Source organism: Podarcis raffonei, chromosome 10 (genome assembly GCF_027172205.1).
Source record: "Podarcis raffonei isolate rPodRaf1 chromosome 10, rPodRaf1.pri, whole genome shotgun sequence".
Classification (NCBI taxonomy): domain Eukaryota; kingdom Metazoa; phylum Chordata; class Lepidosauria; order Squamata; family Lacertidae; genus Podarcis; species Podarcis raffonei.
In genome coordinates this window covers 8,321,838-8,338,231 of record NC_070611.1, presented here as the reverse complement: position 1 = coordinate 8,338,231, position 16,394 = coordinate 8,321,838, and positions in this window count along the sequence as shown.

Below are 16,394 nucleotides of genomic sequence, written 5' to 3'. Positions count from 1 at the left end.
TGCTGAAATTGTGACCCCGGGGCTTAGGGATTTTTTCAAAAAATATTTTTCTGCCGGTTTAGTTGTCGAGGGCTGATTTCTTCTCCTGTGATAAAAAGCCTTCTGTTTCCTTCGCAAAAGCTTTCAGGGGAGCATTTGCAACAGTTTGGCATCATTTTTGAGTGAATTGCCAAAAGTCAGATTTTTGCTGAAATTGTGACCCCGGGGCTTAGGGATTTTTTAAAAAAATATTTTTCCGCCGCTTAAGTTTTCGAGGGCTGATTTCTTGTCCTCTGATAAAAAGCCTTCTGTTTCGACCGCCAAACCTTTCACGGGAGCATTTGCAACCGTTTAGCACCATTTTTGAGTGAATTGCCAAAAGTCAGATTTTAGCTGAAATTATGACCCCGGAGCTTAGGGATTTTTTCAAAAAATCTTTTTCCGCCGGTTTACTTGTCGAGGGGTGATTTCTTCTCCTGTGATAAAAAGCCTTCTGTTTCGACCGCCAAACTTTAACGGGAGCATTTGCAACCGTTTAGCACCATTTTTGAGTGAATTGCCAAAGGTCAGATTTTTTCAGAAATTGTGACCCCGGGGCTTAGGGATTTTTTCAAAAAATCTTTTTCCGCCGGTTTAGTTGTCGAGGGCTGATTTCTTCTCCTGTGATAAAAAGCCTTCTGTTTCGACCGCCAAACCTTTCACGGGAGCATTTGCAACCGTTTAGCACCATTTTTGAGTGAATTGCCAAAAGTCAGATTTTTGCTGAAATTGTGACCCCGGGGCTTAGGGATTTTTACAAAAAATCTTTTTCCGCCGGTCAAGTTGTCGAGGGCTGATTTCTTGTCCTGTGATAAAAAGCCTTCTGTTTCGACCGCCAAACCTTTCACGGGAGCATTTGCAACCGTTTAGCACCATTTTTGAGTGAATTGCCAAAAGTCAGATTTTAGCTGAAATTATGACCCCGGAGCTTAGGGATTTTTTCAAAAAATCTTTTTCCGCCGGTTTACTTGTCGAGGGCTGATTTCTTCTCCTGTGATAAAAAGCCTTCTGTTTCGACCGCCAAACTTTAACGGGAGCATTTGCAACCGTTTAGCACCATTTTTGAGTGAATTGCCAAAAGTCAGATTTTAGCTGAAATTATGACCCCGGAGCTTAGGGATTTTTTCAAAAAATCTTTTTCCGCCGGTTTACTTGTCGAGGGGTGATTTCTTCTCCTGTGATAAAAAGCCTTCTGTTTCGACCGCCAAACTTTAACGGGAGCATTTGCAACCGTTTAGCACCATTTTTGAGTGAATTGCCAAAGGTCAGATTTTTTCAGAAATTGTGACCCCGGGGCTTAGGGATTTTTTCAAAAAATCTTTTTCCGCCGGTTTAGTTGTCGAGGGCTGATTTCTTCTCCTGTGATAAAAAGCCTTCTGTTTCGACCGCCAAACCTTTCACGGGAGCATTTGCAACCGTTTAGCACCATTTTTGAGTGAATTGCCAAAAGTCAGATTTTTGCTGAAATTGTGACCCCGGGGCTTAGGGATTTTTACAAAAAATCTTTTTCCGCCGGTCAAGTTGTCGAGGGCTGATTTCTTGTCCTGTGATAAAAAGCCTTCTGTTTCGACCGCCAAACCTTTCACGGGAGCATTTGCAACCGTTTAGCACCATTTTTGAGTGAATTGCCAAAAGTCAGATTTTTGCTGAAATTGTGACCCCGGGGCTTAGGGATTTTTTCAAAAAATATTTTTCCGCCGGTTAAGTTGTCGAGGGCTGATTTCTTCTCCTGTGATAAAAAGCCTTCGGTTTCGACCGCCAAACCTTTCACGGGAGCATTTGCAACCGTTTAGCACCATTTTTGAGTGAATTTCCAAAAGTCAGATTTTTGCTGAAATTGTGACCCCGGGGCTTAGGGATTTTTTCAAAAAATATTTTTCTGCCGGTTTACTTGTCGAGGGCTGATTTCTTCTCCTGTGATAAAAAGCCTTCTGTTTCCTTCGCAAAAGCTTTCAGGGGAGCATTTGCAACAGTTTGGCATCATTTTTGAGTGAATTGCCAAAAGTCAGATTTTTGCTGAAACTGTGACCCCGGGGCTTAGGGATTTTTTCAAAAAATCTTTTTCCGCCGCTTAAGTTTTTGAGGGCTGATTTCTTCTCCTGTGATAAAAAGCCTTCTGTTTCGACCGCCAAACCTTTCACGGGAGCATTTGCAATCGTTTAGCACCATTTTTGAGTGAATTGCCAAAAGTCAGATTTTTTCAGAAATTGTGACCCCGGAGCTTAGGGATTTTTTCAAAAAATCTTTTTCCGCCGGTTTAGTTGTCGAGGGCTGATTTCTTCTCCTGTGATAAAAAGCCTTCTGTTTCGACCGCCAAACTTTCACGGGAGCATTTGCAACCGTTTAGCACCATTTTTGAGTGAATTGCCAAAAGTCAGATTTTTGCTGAAATTGTGACCCCGGGGCTTAGGGATTTTTACAAAAAATCTTTTTCCGCCGGTCAAGTTGTCGAGGGCTGATTTCTTGTCCTGTGATAAAAAGCCTTCTGTTTCGACCGCCAAACCTTTCACGGGAGCATTTGCAACCGTTTAGCACCATTTTTGAGTGAATTGCCAAAAGTCAGATTTTAGCTGAAATTATGACCCCGGAGCTTAGGGATTTTTTCAAAAAATCTTTTTCCGCCGCTTAAGTTTTTGAGGGCTGATTTCTTCTCCTGTGATAAAAAGCCTTCTGTTTCGACCGCCAAACCTTTCACGGGAGCATTTGCAAACGTTTAGCACCATTTTTGAGTGAATTGCCAAAAGTCAGATTTTTTCAGAAATTGTGACCCCGGGGCTTAGGGATTTTTTCAAAAAATCTTTTTCCGCCGGTTTAGTTGTCGAGGGCTGATTTCTTCTCCTGTGATAAAAAGCCTTCTGTTTCGACCGCCAAACCTTTCACGGGAGCATTTGCAACCGTTTAGCACCATTTTTGAGTGAATTGCCAAAAGTCAGATTTTTGCTGAAATTGTGACCCCGGGGCTTAGGGATTTTTACAAAAAATCTTTTTCCGCCGGTCAAGTTGTCGAGGGCTGATTTCTTGTCCTGTGATAAAAAGCCTTCTGTTTCGACCGCCAAACCTTTCACGGGAGCATTTGCAACCGTTTAGCACCATTTTTGAGTGAATTGCCAAAAGTCAGATTTTAGCTGAAATTATGACCCCGGAGCTTAGGGATTTTTTCAAAAAATCTTTTTCCGCCGGTTTACTTGTCGAGGGCTGATTTCTTCTCCTGTGATAAAAAGCCTTCTGTTTCGACCGCCAAACTTTAACGGGAGCATTTGCAACCGTTTAGCACCATTTTTGAGTGAATTGCCAAAAGTCAGATTTTAGCTGAAATTATGACCCCGGAGCTTAGGGATTTTTTCAAAAAATCTTTTTCCGCCGGTTTACTTGTCGAGGGGTGATTTCTTCTCCTGTGATAAAAAGCCTTCTGTTTCGACCGCCAAACTTTAACGGGAGCATTTGCAACCGTTTAGCACCATTTTTGAGTGAATTGCCAAAGGTCAGATTTTTTCAGAAATTGTGACCCCGGGGCTTAGGGATTTTTTCAAAAAATCTTTTTCCGCCGGTTTAGTTGTCGAGGGCTGATTTCTTCTCCTGTGATAAAAAGCCTTCTGTTTCGACCGCCAAACCTTTCACGGGAGCATTTGCAACCGTTTAGCACCATTTTTGAGTGAATTGCCAAAAGTCAGATTTTTGCTGAAATTGTGACCCCGGGGCTTAGGGATTTTTACAAAAAATCTTTTTCCGCCGGTCAAGTTGTCGAGGGCTGATTTCTTGTCCTGTGATAAAAAGCCTTCTGTTTCGACCGCCAAACCTTTCACGGGAGCATTTGCAACCGTTTAGCACCATTTTTGAGTGAATTGCCAAAAGTCAGATTTTTGCTGAAATTGTGACCCCGGGGCTTAGGGATTTTTTCAAAAAATCTTTTTCCGCCGGTTAAGTTGTCGAGGGCTGATTTCTTCTCCTGTGATAAAAAGCCTTCGGTTTCGACCGCCAAACCTTTCACGGGAGCATTTGCAACCGTTTAGCACCATTTTTGAGTGAATTTCCAAAAGTCAGATTTTTGCTGAAATTGTGACCCCGGGGCTTAGGGATTTTTTCAAAAAATATTTTTCTGCCGGTTTAGTTGTCGAGGGCTGATTTCTTCTCCTGTGATAAAAAGCCTTCTGTTTCCTTCGCAAAAGCTTTCAGGGGAGCATTTGCAACAGTTTGGCATCATTTTTGAGTGAATTGCCAAAAGTCAGATTTTTGCTGAAACTGTGACCCCGGGGCTTAGGGATTTTTTCAAAAAATCTTTTTCCGCCGCTTAAGTTTTTGAGGGCTGATTTCTTCTCCTGTGATAAAAAGCCTTCTGTTTCGACCGCCAAACCTTTCACGGGAGCATTTGCAATCGTTTAGCACCATTTTTGAGTGAATTGCCAAAAGTCAGATTTTTTCAGAAATTGTGACCCCGGAGCTTAGGGATTTTTTCAAAAAATCTTTTTCCGCCGGTTTAGTTGTCGAGGGCTGATTTCTTCTCCTGTGATAAAAAGCCTTCTGTTTCGACCGCCAAACTTTCACGGGAGCATTTGCAAACGTTTAGCACCATTTCAGAGTGAATTGCCAAAGGTCAGATTTTTTCAGAAATTGTGACCCCGGGGCTTAGGGATTTTTTCAAAAAATATTTTTCTGCCGGTTTAGTTGTCGAGGGCTGATTTCTTCTCCTGTGATAAAAAGCCTTCTGTTTCCTTCGCAAAAGCTTTCAGGGGAGCATTTGCAACAGTTTGGCATCATTTTTGAGTGAATTGCCAAAAGTCAGATTTTTGCTGAAATTGTGACCCCGGGGCTTAGGGATTTTTTCAAAAAATATTTTTCCGCCGCTTAAGTTTTTGAGGGCTGATTTCTTCTCCTGTGATAAAAAGCCTTCTGTTTCGACCGCCAAACGTTTCACGGGAGCATTTGCAACCGTTTAGCACCATTTTTGAGTGAATTGCCAAAAGTCAGATTTTTGCTGAAATTGTGACCCCGGGGCTTAGGGATTTTTTCAAAAAATCTTTTTCCGCCGGTTAAGTTGTTGAGGGCTGATTTCTTCTCCTGTGATAAAAAGCCTTCTGTTTCAACCGCCAAACCTTTCACGGGAGCATTTGCAACCGTTTAGCACCATTTTTGAGTGAATTGCCAAAGGTCAGATTTTTTCAGAAATTGTGACCCCGGGGCTTAGGGATTTTTTCAAAAAATCTTTTTCCGCCGGTTAAGTTGTCGAGGGCTGATTTCTTCTCCTGTGATAAAAAGCCTTCGGTTTCGACCGCCAAACCTTTCACGGGAGCATTTGCAACCGTTTAGCACCATTTTTGAGTGAATTGCCAAAAGTCAGATTTTTGCTGAAATTGTGACCCCGGGGCTTAGGGATTTTTTCAAAAAATATTTTTCTGCCGGTTTAGTTGTCGAGGGCTGATTTCTTCTCCTGTGATAAAAAGCCTTCTGTTTCCTTCGCAAAAGCTTTCAGGGGAGCATTTGCAACAGTTTGGCATCATTTTTGAGTGAATTGCCAAAAGTCAGATTTTTGCTGAAACTGTGACCCCGGGGCTTAGGGATTTTTTCAAAAAATATTTTTCCGCCGCTTAAGTTTTCGAGTGCTGATTTCTTCTCCTGTGATAAAAAGCCTTCTGTTTCGACCGCCAAACCTTTCACGGGAGCATTTGCAATCGTTTAGCACCATTTTTGATTGAATTGCCAAAAGTCATATTTTTTCAGAAATTGTGACCCCGGAGCTTAGGGATTTTTTCAAAAAATATTTTTCCGCCGGTTAAGTTGTCGAGGGCTGATTTCTTCTCCTGTGATAAAAAGCCTTCTGTTTCCTTCGCAAAAGCTTTCAGGGGAGCATTTGCAACAGTTTGGCATCATTTTTGAGTGAATTGCCAAAAGTCAGATTTTTGCTGAAATTGTGACCCCGGGGCTTAGGGATTTTTTAAAAAAATATTTTTCCGCCGCTTAAGTTTTCGAGGGCTGATTTCTTGTCCTCTGATAAAAAGCCTTCTGTTTCGACCGCCAAACCTTTCACGGGAGCATTTGCAACCGTTTAGCACCATTTTTGAGTGAATTGCCAAAAGTCAGATTTTAGCTGAAATTATGACCCCGGAGCTTAGGGATTTTTTCAAAAAATATTTTTCCGCCGGTTTACTTGTCGAGGGGTGATTTCTTCTCCTGTGATAAAAAGCCTTCTGTTTCGACCGCCAAACTTTAACGGGAGCATTTGCAACCGTTTAGCACCATTTTTGAGTGAATTGCCAAAGGTCAGATTTTTTCAGAAATTGTGACCCCGGGGCTTAGGGATTTTTTCAAAAAATCTTTTTCCGCCGGTTTAGTTGTCGAGGGCTGATTTCTTCTCCTGTGATAAAAAGCCTTCTGTTTCGACCGCCAAACCTTTCACGGGAGCATTTGCAACCGTTTAGCACCATTTTTCAGTGAATTGCCAAAAGTCAGATTTTTGCTGAAATTGTGACCCCGGGGCTTAGGGATTTTTACAAAAAATCTTTTTCCGCCGGTCAAGTTGTCGAGGGCTGATTTCTTGTCCTGTGATAAAAAGCCTTCTGTTTCGACCGCCAAACCTTTCACGGGAGCATTTGCAACCGTTTAGCACCATTTTTGAGTGAATTGCCAAAAGTCAGATTTTTGCTGAAATTGTGACCCCGGGGCTTAGGGATTTTTTCAAAAAATCTTTTTCCGCCGGTTAAGTTGTCGAGGGCTGATTTCTTCTCCTGTGATAAAAAGCCTTCGGTTTCGACCGCCAAACCTTTCACGGGAGCATTTGCAACCGTTTAGCACCATTTTTGAGTGAATTGCCAAAAGTCAGATTTTTGCTGAAATTGTGACCCCGGGGCTTAGGGATTTTTTCAAAAAATATTTTTCTGCCGGTTTAGTTGTCGAGGGCTGATTTCTTCTCCTGTGATAAAAAGCCTTCTGTTTCCTTCGCAAAAGCTTTCAGGGGAGCATTTGCAACAGTTTGGCATCATTTTTGAGTGAATTGCCAAAAGTCAGATTTTTGCTGAAATTGTGACCCCGGGGCTTAGGGATTTTTTCAAAAAATATTTTTCCGCCGCTTAAGTTTTTGAGGGCTGATTTCTTCTCCTGTGATAAAAAGCCTTCTGTTTCGACCGCCAAACCTTTCACGGGAGCATTTGCAACCGTTTAGCACCATTTTTGAGTGAATTGCCAAAGGTCAGATTTTTTCAGAAATTGTGACCCCGGGGCTTAGGGATTTTTTCAAAAAATCTTTTTCCGCCGCTTAAGTTTTCGAGGGCTGATTTCTTCTCCTGTGATAAAAAGCCTTCGGTTTCGACCGCCAAACCTTTCACGGGAGCATTTGCAACCGTTTAGCACAATTTTTGAGTGAATTTCCAAAAGTCAGATTTTTGCTGAAATTGTGACCCCGGGGCTTAGGGATTTTTTCAAAAAATATTTTTCTGCCGGTTTAGTTGTCGAGGGCTGATTTCTTCTCCTGTGATAAAAAGCCTTCTGTTTCCTTCGCAAAAGCTTTCAGGGGAGCATTTGCAACAGTTTGGCATCATTTTTGAGTGAATTGCCAAAAGTCAGATTTTTGCTGAAACTGTGACCCCGGGGCTTAGGGATTTTTTCAAAAAATATTTTTCCGCCGCTTAAGTTTTCGAGGGCTGATTTCTTCTCCTGTGATAAAAAGCCTTCTGTTTCGACCGCCAAACCTTTCACGGGAGCATTTGCAATCGTTTAGCACCATTTTTGATTGAATTGCCAAAAGTCAGATTTTAGCTGAAATTATGACCCCGGAGCTTAGGGATTTTTTCAAAAAATCTTTTTCCGCCGGTTTACTTGTCGAGGGGTGATTTCTTCTCCTGTGATAAAAAGCCTTCTGTTTCGACCGCCAAACTTTAACGGGAGCATTTGCAACCGTTTAGCACCATTTTTGAGTGAATTGCCAAAGGTCAGATTTTTTCAGAAATTGTGACCCCGGGGCTTAGGGATTTTTTCAAAAAATCTTTTTCCGCCGGTTTAGTTGTCGAGGGCTGATTTCTTCTCCTGTGATAAAAAGCCTTCTGTTTCGACCGCCAAACCTTTCACGGGAGCATTTGCAACCGTTTAGCACCATTTTTGAGTGAATTGCCAAAAGTCAGATTTTTGCTGAAATTGTGACCCCGGGGCTTAGGGATTTTTACAAAAAATCTTTTTCCGCCGGTCAAGTTGTCGAGGGCTGATTTCTTGTCCTGTGATAAAAAGCCTTCTGTTTCGACCGCCAAACCTTTCACGGGAGCATTTGCAACCGTTTAGCACCATTTTTGAGTGAATTGCCAAAAGTCAGATTTTTGCTGAAATTGTGAACCCGGGGCTTAGGGATTTTTTCAAAAAATCTTTTTCCGCCGGTTAAGTTGTCGAGGGCTGATTTCTTCTCCTGTGATAAAAAGCCTTCGGTTTCGACCGCCAAACCTTTCACGGGAGCATTTGCAACCGTTTAGCACCATTTTTGAGTGAATTTCCAAAAGTCAGATTTTTGCTGAAATTGTGACCCCGGGGCTTAGGGATTTTTTCAAAAAATATTTTTCTGCCGGTTTAGTTGTCGAGGGCTGATTTCTTCTCCTGTGATAAAAAGCCTTCTGTTTCCTTCGCAAAAGCTTTCAGGGGAGCATTTGCAACAGTTTGGCATCATTTTTGAGTGAATTGCCAAAAGTCAGATTTTTGCTGAAACTGTGACCCCGGGGCTTAGGGATTTTTTCAAAAAATATTTTTCCGCCGCTTAAGTTTTTGAGGGCTGATTTCTTCTCCTGTGATAAAAAGCCTTCTGTTTCGACCGCCAAACCTTTCACGGGAACATTTGCAATCGTTTAGCACCATTTTTGAGTGAATTGCCAAAAGTCAGATTTTTTCAGAAATTGTGACCCCGGAGCTTAGGGATTTTTTCAAAAAATCTTTTTCCGCCGGTTTAGTTGTCGAGGGCTGATTTCTTCTCCTGTGATAAAAAGCCTTCTGTTTCGACCGCCAAACTTTCACGGGAGCATTTGCAACCGTTTAGCACCATTTCAGAGTGAATTGCCAAAGGTCAGATTTTTTCAGAAATTGTGACCCCGGGGCTTAGGGATTTTTTCAAAAAATATTTTTCTGCCGGTTTAGTTGTCGAGGGCTGATTTCTTCTCCTGTGATAAAAAGCCTTCTGTTTCCTTCGCAAAAGCTTTCAGGGGAGCATTTGCAACAGTTTGGCATCATTTTTGAGTGAATTGCCAAAAGTCAGACTTTTGCTGATATTGTGACCCCGGGGCTTAGGGATTTTTTCAAAAAATATTTTTCCGCCGCTTAAGTTTTCGAGGGCTGATTTCTTCTCCTGTGATAAAAAGCCTTCTGTTTCGACCGCCAAACCTTTCACGGGAGCATTTGCAACCGTTTAGCACCATTTTTGAGTGAATTGCCAAAAGTCAGATTTTTGCTGAAATTGTGACCCCGGAGCTTAGGGATTTTTTCAAAAAATCTTTTTCCGCCGGTTTAGTTGTCGAGGGCTGATTTCTTCTCCTGTGATAAAAAGCCTTCTGTTTCGACCGCCAAACTTTCACGGGAGCATTTGCAACCGTTTAGCACCATTTTAGAGTGAATTTCCAAAAGTCAGATTTTTGCTGAAATTGTGACCCCGGGGCTTAGGGATTTTTTCAAAAAATCTTTTTCTGCCGGTTTAGTTGTCGAGGGCTGATTTCTTCTCCTGTGATAAAAAGCCTTCTGTTTCCTTCGCAAAAGCTTTCAGGGGAGCATTTGCAACAGTTTGGCATCATTTTTGAGTGAATTGCCAAAAGTCAGATTTTTGCTGAAACTGTGACCCCGGGGCTTAGGGATTTTTTCAAAAAATATTTTTCCGCCGCTTAAGTTTTCGAGGGCTGATTTCTTCTCCTGTGATAAAAAGCCTTCTGTTTCGACCGCCAAACCTTTCACGGGAGCATTTGCAATCGTTTAGCACCATTTTTGAGTCAATTGCCAAAAGTCAGATTTTTGCTGAAATTGTGACCCCGGGGCTTAGGGATTTTTTCAAAAAATCTTTTTCCGCCGGTTAAGTTGTCGAGGGCTGATTTCTTATCTTGTTATAAAAAGCCTTCTGTTTCCTTCGCAAAAGCTTTCAGGGGAGCATTTGCAACAGTTTGGCATCATTTTTGAGTGAATTGCCAAAAGTCATATTTTTGCTGAAATTGTGACCCCGGGGCTTAGGGATTTTTTCAAAAAATATTTTTCCGTCGGTCAAGTTGTTGAGGGCTGATTTCTTCTCCTGTGATAAAAAGCCTTCTGTTTCGACCGCCAAACCTTTCACGGGAGCATTTGCAACCGTTTAGCACCATTTTTGAGTCAATTGCCAAAAGTCAGATTTTTGCTGAAATTGTTACCCCGGGGCTTAGGGATTTTTTCAAAAAATATTTTTCCGCCGCTTAAGTTTTCGAGGGCTGATTTCTTCTCCTGTGATAAAAAGCCTTCGGTTTCGACCGCCAAACCTTTCACGGGAGCATTTGCAACCGTTTAGCACCATTTTTGAGTGAATTTCCAAAAGTCAGATTTTTGCTGAAATTGTGACCCCGGGGCTTAGGGATTTTTTCAAAAAATATTTTTCCGCCGGTTTACTTGTCGAGGGCTGATTTCTTCTCCTGTGATAAAAAGCCTTCTGTTTCCTTCGCAAAAGCTTTCAGGGGAGCATTTGCAACAGTTTGGCATCATTTTTGAGTGAATTGCCAAAAGTCAGATTTTTGCTGAAACTGTGACCCCGGGGCTTAGGGATTTTTTCAAAAAATATTTTTCCGCCGCTTAAGTTTTCGAGGGCTGATTTCTTCTCCTGTGATAAAAAGCCTTCTGTTTCGACCGCCAAACCTTTCACGGGAGCATTTGCAATCGTTTAGCACCATTTTTGATTGAATTGCCAAAAGTCATATTTTTTCAGAAATTGTGACCCCGGAGCTTAGGGATTTTTTCAAAAAATATTTTTCCGCCGGTTAAGTTGTCGAGGGCTGATTTCTTCTCCTGTGATAAAAAGCCTTCTGTTTCCTTCGCAAAAGCTTTCAGGGGAGCATTTGCAAACGTTTAGCACCATTTTTGAGTGAATTGCCAAAAGTCAGATTTTTGCTGAAATTGTGACCCCGGGGCTTAGGGATTTTTTCAAAAAATATTTTTCTGCCGGTTTAGTTGTCGAGGGCTGATTTCTTCTCCTGTGATAAAAAGCCTTCTGTTTCCTTCGCAAAAGCTTTCAGGGGAGCATTTGCAACAGTTTGGCATCATTTTTGAGTGAATTGCCAAAAGTCAGATTTTTGCTGAAATTGTGACCCCGGGGCTTAGGGATTTTTTAAAAAAATATTTTTCCGCCGCTTAAGTTTTCGAGAGCTGATTTCTTGTCCTCTGATAAAAAGCCTTCTGTTTCGACCGCCAAACCTTTCACGGGAGCATTTGCAACCGTTTAGCACCATTTTTGAGTGAATTGCCAAAAGTCAGATTTTAGCTGAAATTATGACCCCGGAGCTTAGGGATTTTTTCAAAAAATCTTTTTCCGCCGGTTTACTTGTCGAGGGCTGATTTCTTCTCCTGTGATAAAAAGCCTTCTGTTTCGACCGCCAAACTTTAACGGGAGCATTTGCAACCGTTTAGCACCATTTTTGAGTGAATTGCCAAAGGTCAGATTTTTTCAGAAATTGTGACCCCGGGGCTTAGGGATTTTTTCAAAAAATCTTTTTCCGCCGGTTTAGTTGTCGAGGGCTGATTTCTTCTCCTGTGATAAAAAGCCTTCTGTTTCGACCGCCAAACCTTTCACGGGAGCATTTGCAACCGTTTAGCACCATTTTTGAGTGAATTGCCAAAAGTCAGATTTTTGCTGAAATTGTGACCCCGGGGCTTAGGGATTTTTTCAAAAAATCTTTTTCCGCCGCTTAAGTTTTTGAGGGCTGATTTCTTCTCCTGTGATAAAAAGCCTTCTGTTTCGACCGCCAAACCTTTCACGGGAACATTTGCAATCGTTTAGCACCATTTTTGAGTGAATTGCCAAAAGTCAGATTTTTTCAGAAATTGTGACCCCGGAGCTTAGGGATTTTTTCAAAAAATATTTTTCTGCCGGTTTAGTTGTCGAGGGCTGATTTCTTCTCCTGTGATAAAAAGCCTTCTGTTTCCTTCGCAAAAGCTTTCAGGGGAGCATTTGCAACAGTTTGGCATCATTTTTGAGTGAATTGCCAAAAGTCAGATTTTTGCTGAAATTGTGACCCCGGGGCTTAGGGATTTTTTCAAAAAATATTTTTCTGCCGGTTTAGTTGTCGAGGGCTGATTTCTTCTCCTGTGATAAAAAGCCTTCTGTTTCCTTCGCAAAAGCTTTCAGGGGAGCATTTGCAACAGTTTGGCATCATTTTTGAGTGAATTGCCAAAAGTCAGACTTTTGCTGATATTGTGACCCCGGGGCTTAGGGATTTTTTCAAAAAATATTTTTCCGCCGCTTAAGTTTTCGAGGGCTGATTTCTTCTCCTGTGATAAAAAGCCTTCTGTTTCGACCGCCAAACCTTTCACTGGAGCATTTGCAACCGTTTAGCACCATTTTTGAGTGAATTGCCAAAAGTCAGATTTTTGCTGAAATTGTGACCCCGGAGCTTAGGGATTTTTTCAAAAAATCTTTTTCCGCCGGTTTAGTTGTCGAGGGCTGATTTCTTCTCCTGTGATAAAAAGCCTTCTGTTTCGACCGCCAAACTTTCACGGGAGCATTTGCAACCGTTTAGCACCATTTTAGAGTGAATTTCCAAAGGTCAGATTTTGGCTGAAATTGTGACCCCGGGGCTTAGGGATTTTTTCAAAAAATATTTTTCTGCCGGTTTAGTTGTCGAGGGCTGATTTCTTCTCCTGTGATAAAAAGCCTTCTGTTTCCTTCGCAAAAGCTTTCAGGGGAGCATTTGCAACAGTTTGGCATCATTTTTGAGTGAATTGCCAAAAGTCAGATTTTTGCTGAAACTGTGACCCCGGGGCTTAGGGATTTTTTCAAAAAATATTTTTCCGCCGCTTAAGTTTTCGAGGGCTGATTTCTTGTCCTGTGATAAAAAGCCTTCTGTTTCGACCGCCAAACCTTTCACGGGAGCATTTGCAATCGTTTAGCACCATTTTTGATTGAATTGCCAAAAGTCATATTTTTTCAGAAATTGTGACCCCGGGGCTTAGGGATTTTTTCAAAAAATCTTTTTCCGCCGGTTAAGTTGTCGATGGCTGATTTCTTCTCCTGTGATAAAAAGCCTTCTATTTCGACCGCCAAACCTTTCACGGGAGCATTTGCAAACGTTTAGCACCATTTTTGAGTGAATTGCCAAAAGTCAGATTTTTGCTGAAATTGTGACCCCGGGGCTTAGGGATTTTTTCAAAAAATATTTTTCTGCCGGTTTAGTTGTCGAGGGCTGATTTCTTCTCCTGTGATAAAAAGCCTTCTGTTTCCTTCGCAAAAGCTTTCAGGGGAGCATTTGCAACAGTTTGGCATCATTTTTGAGTGAATTGCCAAAGGTCAGATTTCTGCTGAAACTGTGACCCCGGGGCTTAGGGATTTTTTCAAAAAATATTTTTCCGCCGCTTAAGTTTTTGAGGGCTGATTTCTTCTCCTGTGATAAAAAGCCTTCTGTTTCGACCGCCAAACCTTTCACGGGAGCATTTGCAATCGTTTAGCACCATTTTTGAGTGAATTGCCAAAAGTCAGATTTTTTCAGAAATTGTGACCCCGGAGCTTAGGGATTTTTTCAAAAAATCTTTTTCCGCCGGTTTAGTTGTCGAGGGCTGATTTCTTCTCCTGTGATAAAAAGCCTTCGGTTTCGACCGCCAAACCTTTCACGGGAGCATTTGCAACCGTTTAGCACCATTTCAGAGTGAATTGCCAAAGGTCAGATTTTTTCAGAAATTGTGACCCCGGGGCTTAGGGATTTTTTCAAAAAATATTTTTCTGCCGGTTTAGTTGTCGAGGGCTGATTTCTTCTCCTGTGATAAAAAGCCTTCTGTTTCCTTCGCAAAAGCTTTCAGGGGAGCATTTGCAACAGTTTGGCATCATTTTTGAGTGAATTGCCAAAAGTCAGACTTTTGCTGATATTGTGACCCCGGGGCTTAGGGATTTTTTCAAAAAATATTTTTCCGCCGCCTAAGTTTTCGAGGGCTGATTTCTTCTCCTGTGATAAAAAGCCTTCTGTTTCGACCGCCAAACCTTTCACGGGAGCATTTGCAACCGTTTAGCACCATTTTTGAGTGAATTGCCAAAAGTCAGATTTTTGCTGAAATTGTGACCCCGGAGCTTAGGGATTTTTTCAAAAAATCTTTTTCCGCCGGTTTAGTTGTCGAGGGCTGATTTCTTCTCCTGTGATAAAAAGCCTTCTGTTTCGACCGCCAAACTTTCACGGGAGCATTTGCAACCGTTTAGCACCATTTTAGAGTGAATTTCCAAAAGTCAGATTTTTGCTGAAATTGTGACCCCGGGGCTTAGGGATTTTTTCAAAAAATATTTTTCTGCCGGTTTAGTTGTCGAGGGCTGATTTCTTCTCCTGTGATAAAAAGCCTTCTGTTTCCTTCGCAAAAGCTTTCAGGGGAGCATTTGCAACAGTTTGGCATCATTTTTGAGTGAATTGCCAAAAGTCAGATTTTTGCTGAAACTGTGACCCCGGGGCTTAGGGATTTTTTCAAAAAATATTTTTCCGCCGCTTAAGTTTTCGAGGGCTGATTTCTTGTCCTGTGATAAAAAGCCTTCTGTTTCGACCGCCAAACCTTTCACGGGAGCATTTGCAATCGTTTAGCACCATTTTTGATTGAATTGCCAAAAGTCATATTTTTTCAGAAATTGTGACCCCGGGGCTTAGGGATTTTTTCAAAAAATCTTTTTCCGCCGGTTAAGTTGTCGATGGCTGATTTCTTCTCCTGTGATAAAAAGCCTTCTATTTCGACCGCCAAACCTTTCACGGGAGCATTTGCAAACGTTTAGCACCATTTTTGAGTGAATTGCCAAAAGTCAGATTTTTTCAGAAATTGTGACCCCGGGGCTTAGGGATTTTTTCAAAAAATATTTTTCTGCCGGTTTAGTTGTCGAGGGCTGATTTCTTCTCCTGTGATAAAAAGCCTTCTGTTTCCTTCGCAAAAGCTTTCAGGAGAGCATTTGCAACAGTTTGGCATCATTTTTGAGTGAATTGCCAAAAGTCAGATTTTTGCTGAAATTGTGACCCCGGGGCTTAGGGATTTTTTCAAAAAATATTTTTCCGCCGCTTAAGTTTTCGAGGGCTGATTTCTTGTCCTCTGATAAAAAGCCTTCTGTTTCGACCGCCAAACCTTTCACGGGAGCATTTGCAACCGTTTAGCACCATTTTTGAGTGAATTGCCAAAAGTCAGATTTTTGCTGAAATTATGACCCCGGGGCTTAGGGATTTTTTCAAAAAATCTTTTTCCGCCGGTTTAGTTGTCGAGGGCTGATTTCTTCTCCTGTGATAAAAAGCCTTCTGTTTCCTTCGCAAAAGCTTTCAGGGGAGCATTTGCAACAGTTTGGCATCATTTTTGAGTGAATTGCCAAAAGTCAGATTTTTGCTGAAATTGTGACCCCGGGGCTTAGGGATTTTTTCAAAAAATATTTTTCCGCCGCTTAAGTTTTCGAGGGCTGATTTCTTGTCCTGTGATAAAAAGCCTTCTGTTTCGACCGCCAAACCTTTCACGGGAGCATTTGCAACCGTTTAGCACCATTTTTGAGTGAATTGCCAAAAGTCAGATTTTTGCTGAAATTATGACCCCGGAGCTTAGGGATTTTTACAAAAAATCTTTTTCCGCCGGTTTAGTTGTCGAGGGCTGATTTCTTCTCCTGTGATAAAAAGCCTTCTGTTTCCTTCGCAAAAGCTTTCAGGGGAGCATTTGCAACAGTTTGGCATCATTTTTGAGTGAATTGCCAAAAGTCAGATTTTTGCTGAAATTGTGACCCCGGGGCTTAGGGATTTTTTCAAAAAATATTTTTCTGCCGGTTTAGTTGTCGAGGGCTGATTTCTTCTCCTGTGATAAAAAGCCTTCTGTTTCCTTCGCAAAAGCTTTCAGGGGAGCATTTGCAACAGTTTGGCATCATTTTTGAGTGAATTGCCAAAAGTCAGATTTTTGCTGAAATTGTGACCCCGGGGCTTAGGGATTTTTTCAAAAAATCTTTTTCCGCCGCTTAAGTTTTCGAGGGCTGATTTCTTCTCCTGTGATAAAAAGCCTTCTGTTTCGACCGCCAAACGTTTCACGGGAGCATTTGCAACCGTTTAGCACCATTTTTGAGTGAATTGCCAAAAGTCAGATTTTTGCTGAAATTGTGACCCCGGAGCTTAGGGATTTTTTCAAAAAATCTTTTTCCGCCGGTTTAGTTGTCGAGGGCTGATTTCTTCTCCTGTGATAAAAAGCCTTCTGTTTCGACCGCCAAACTTTCACGG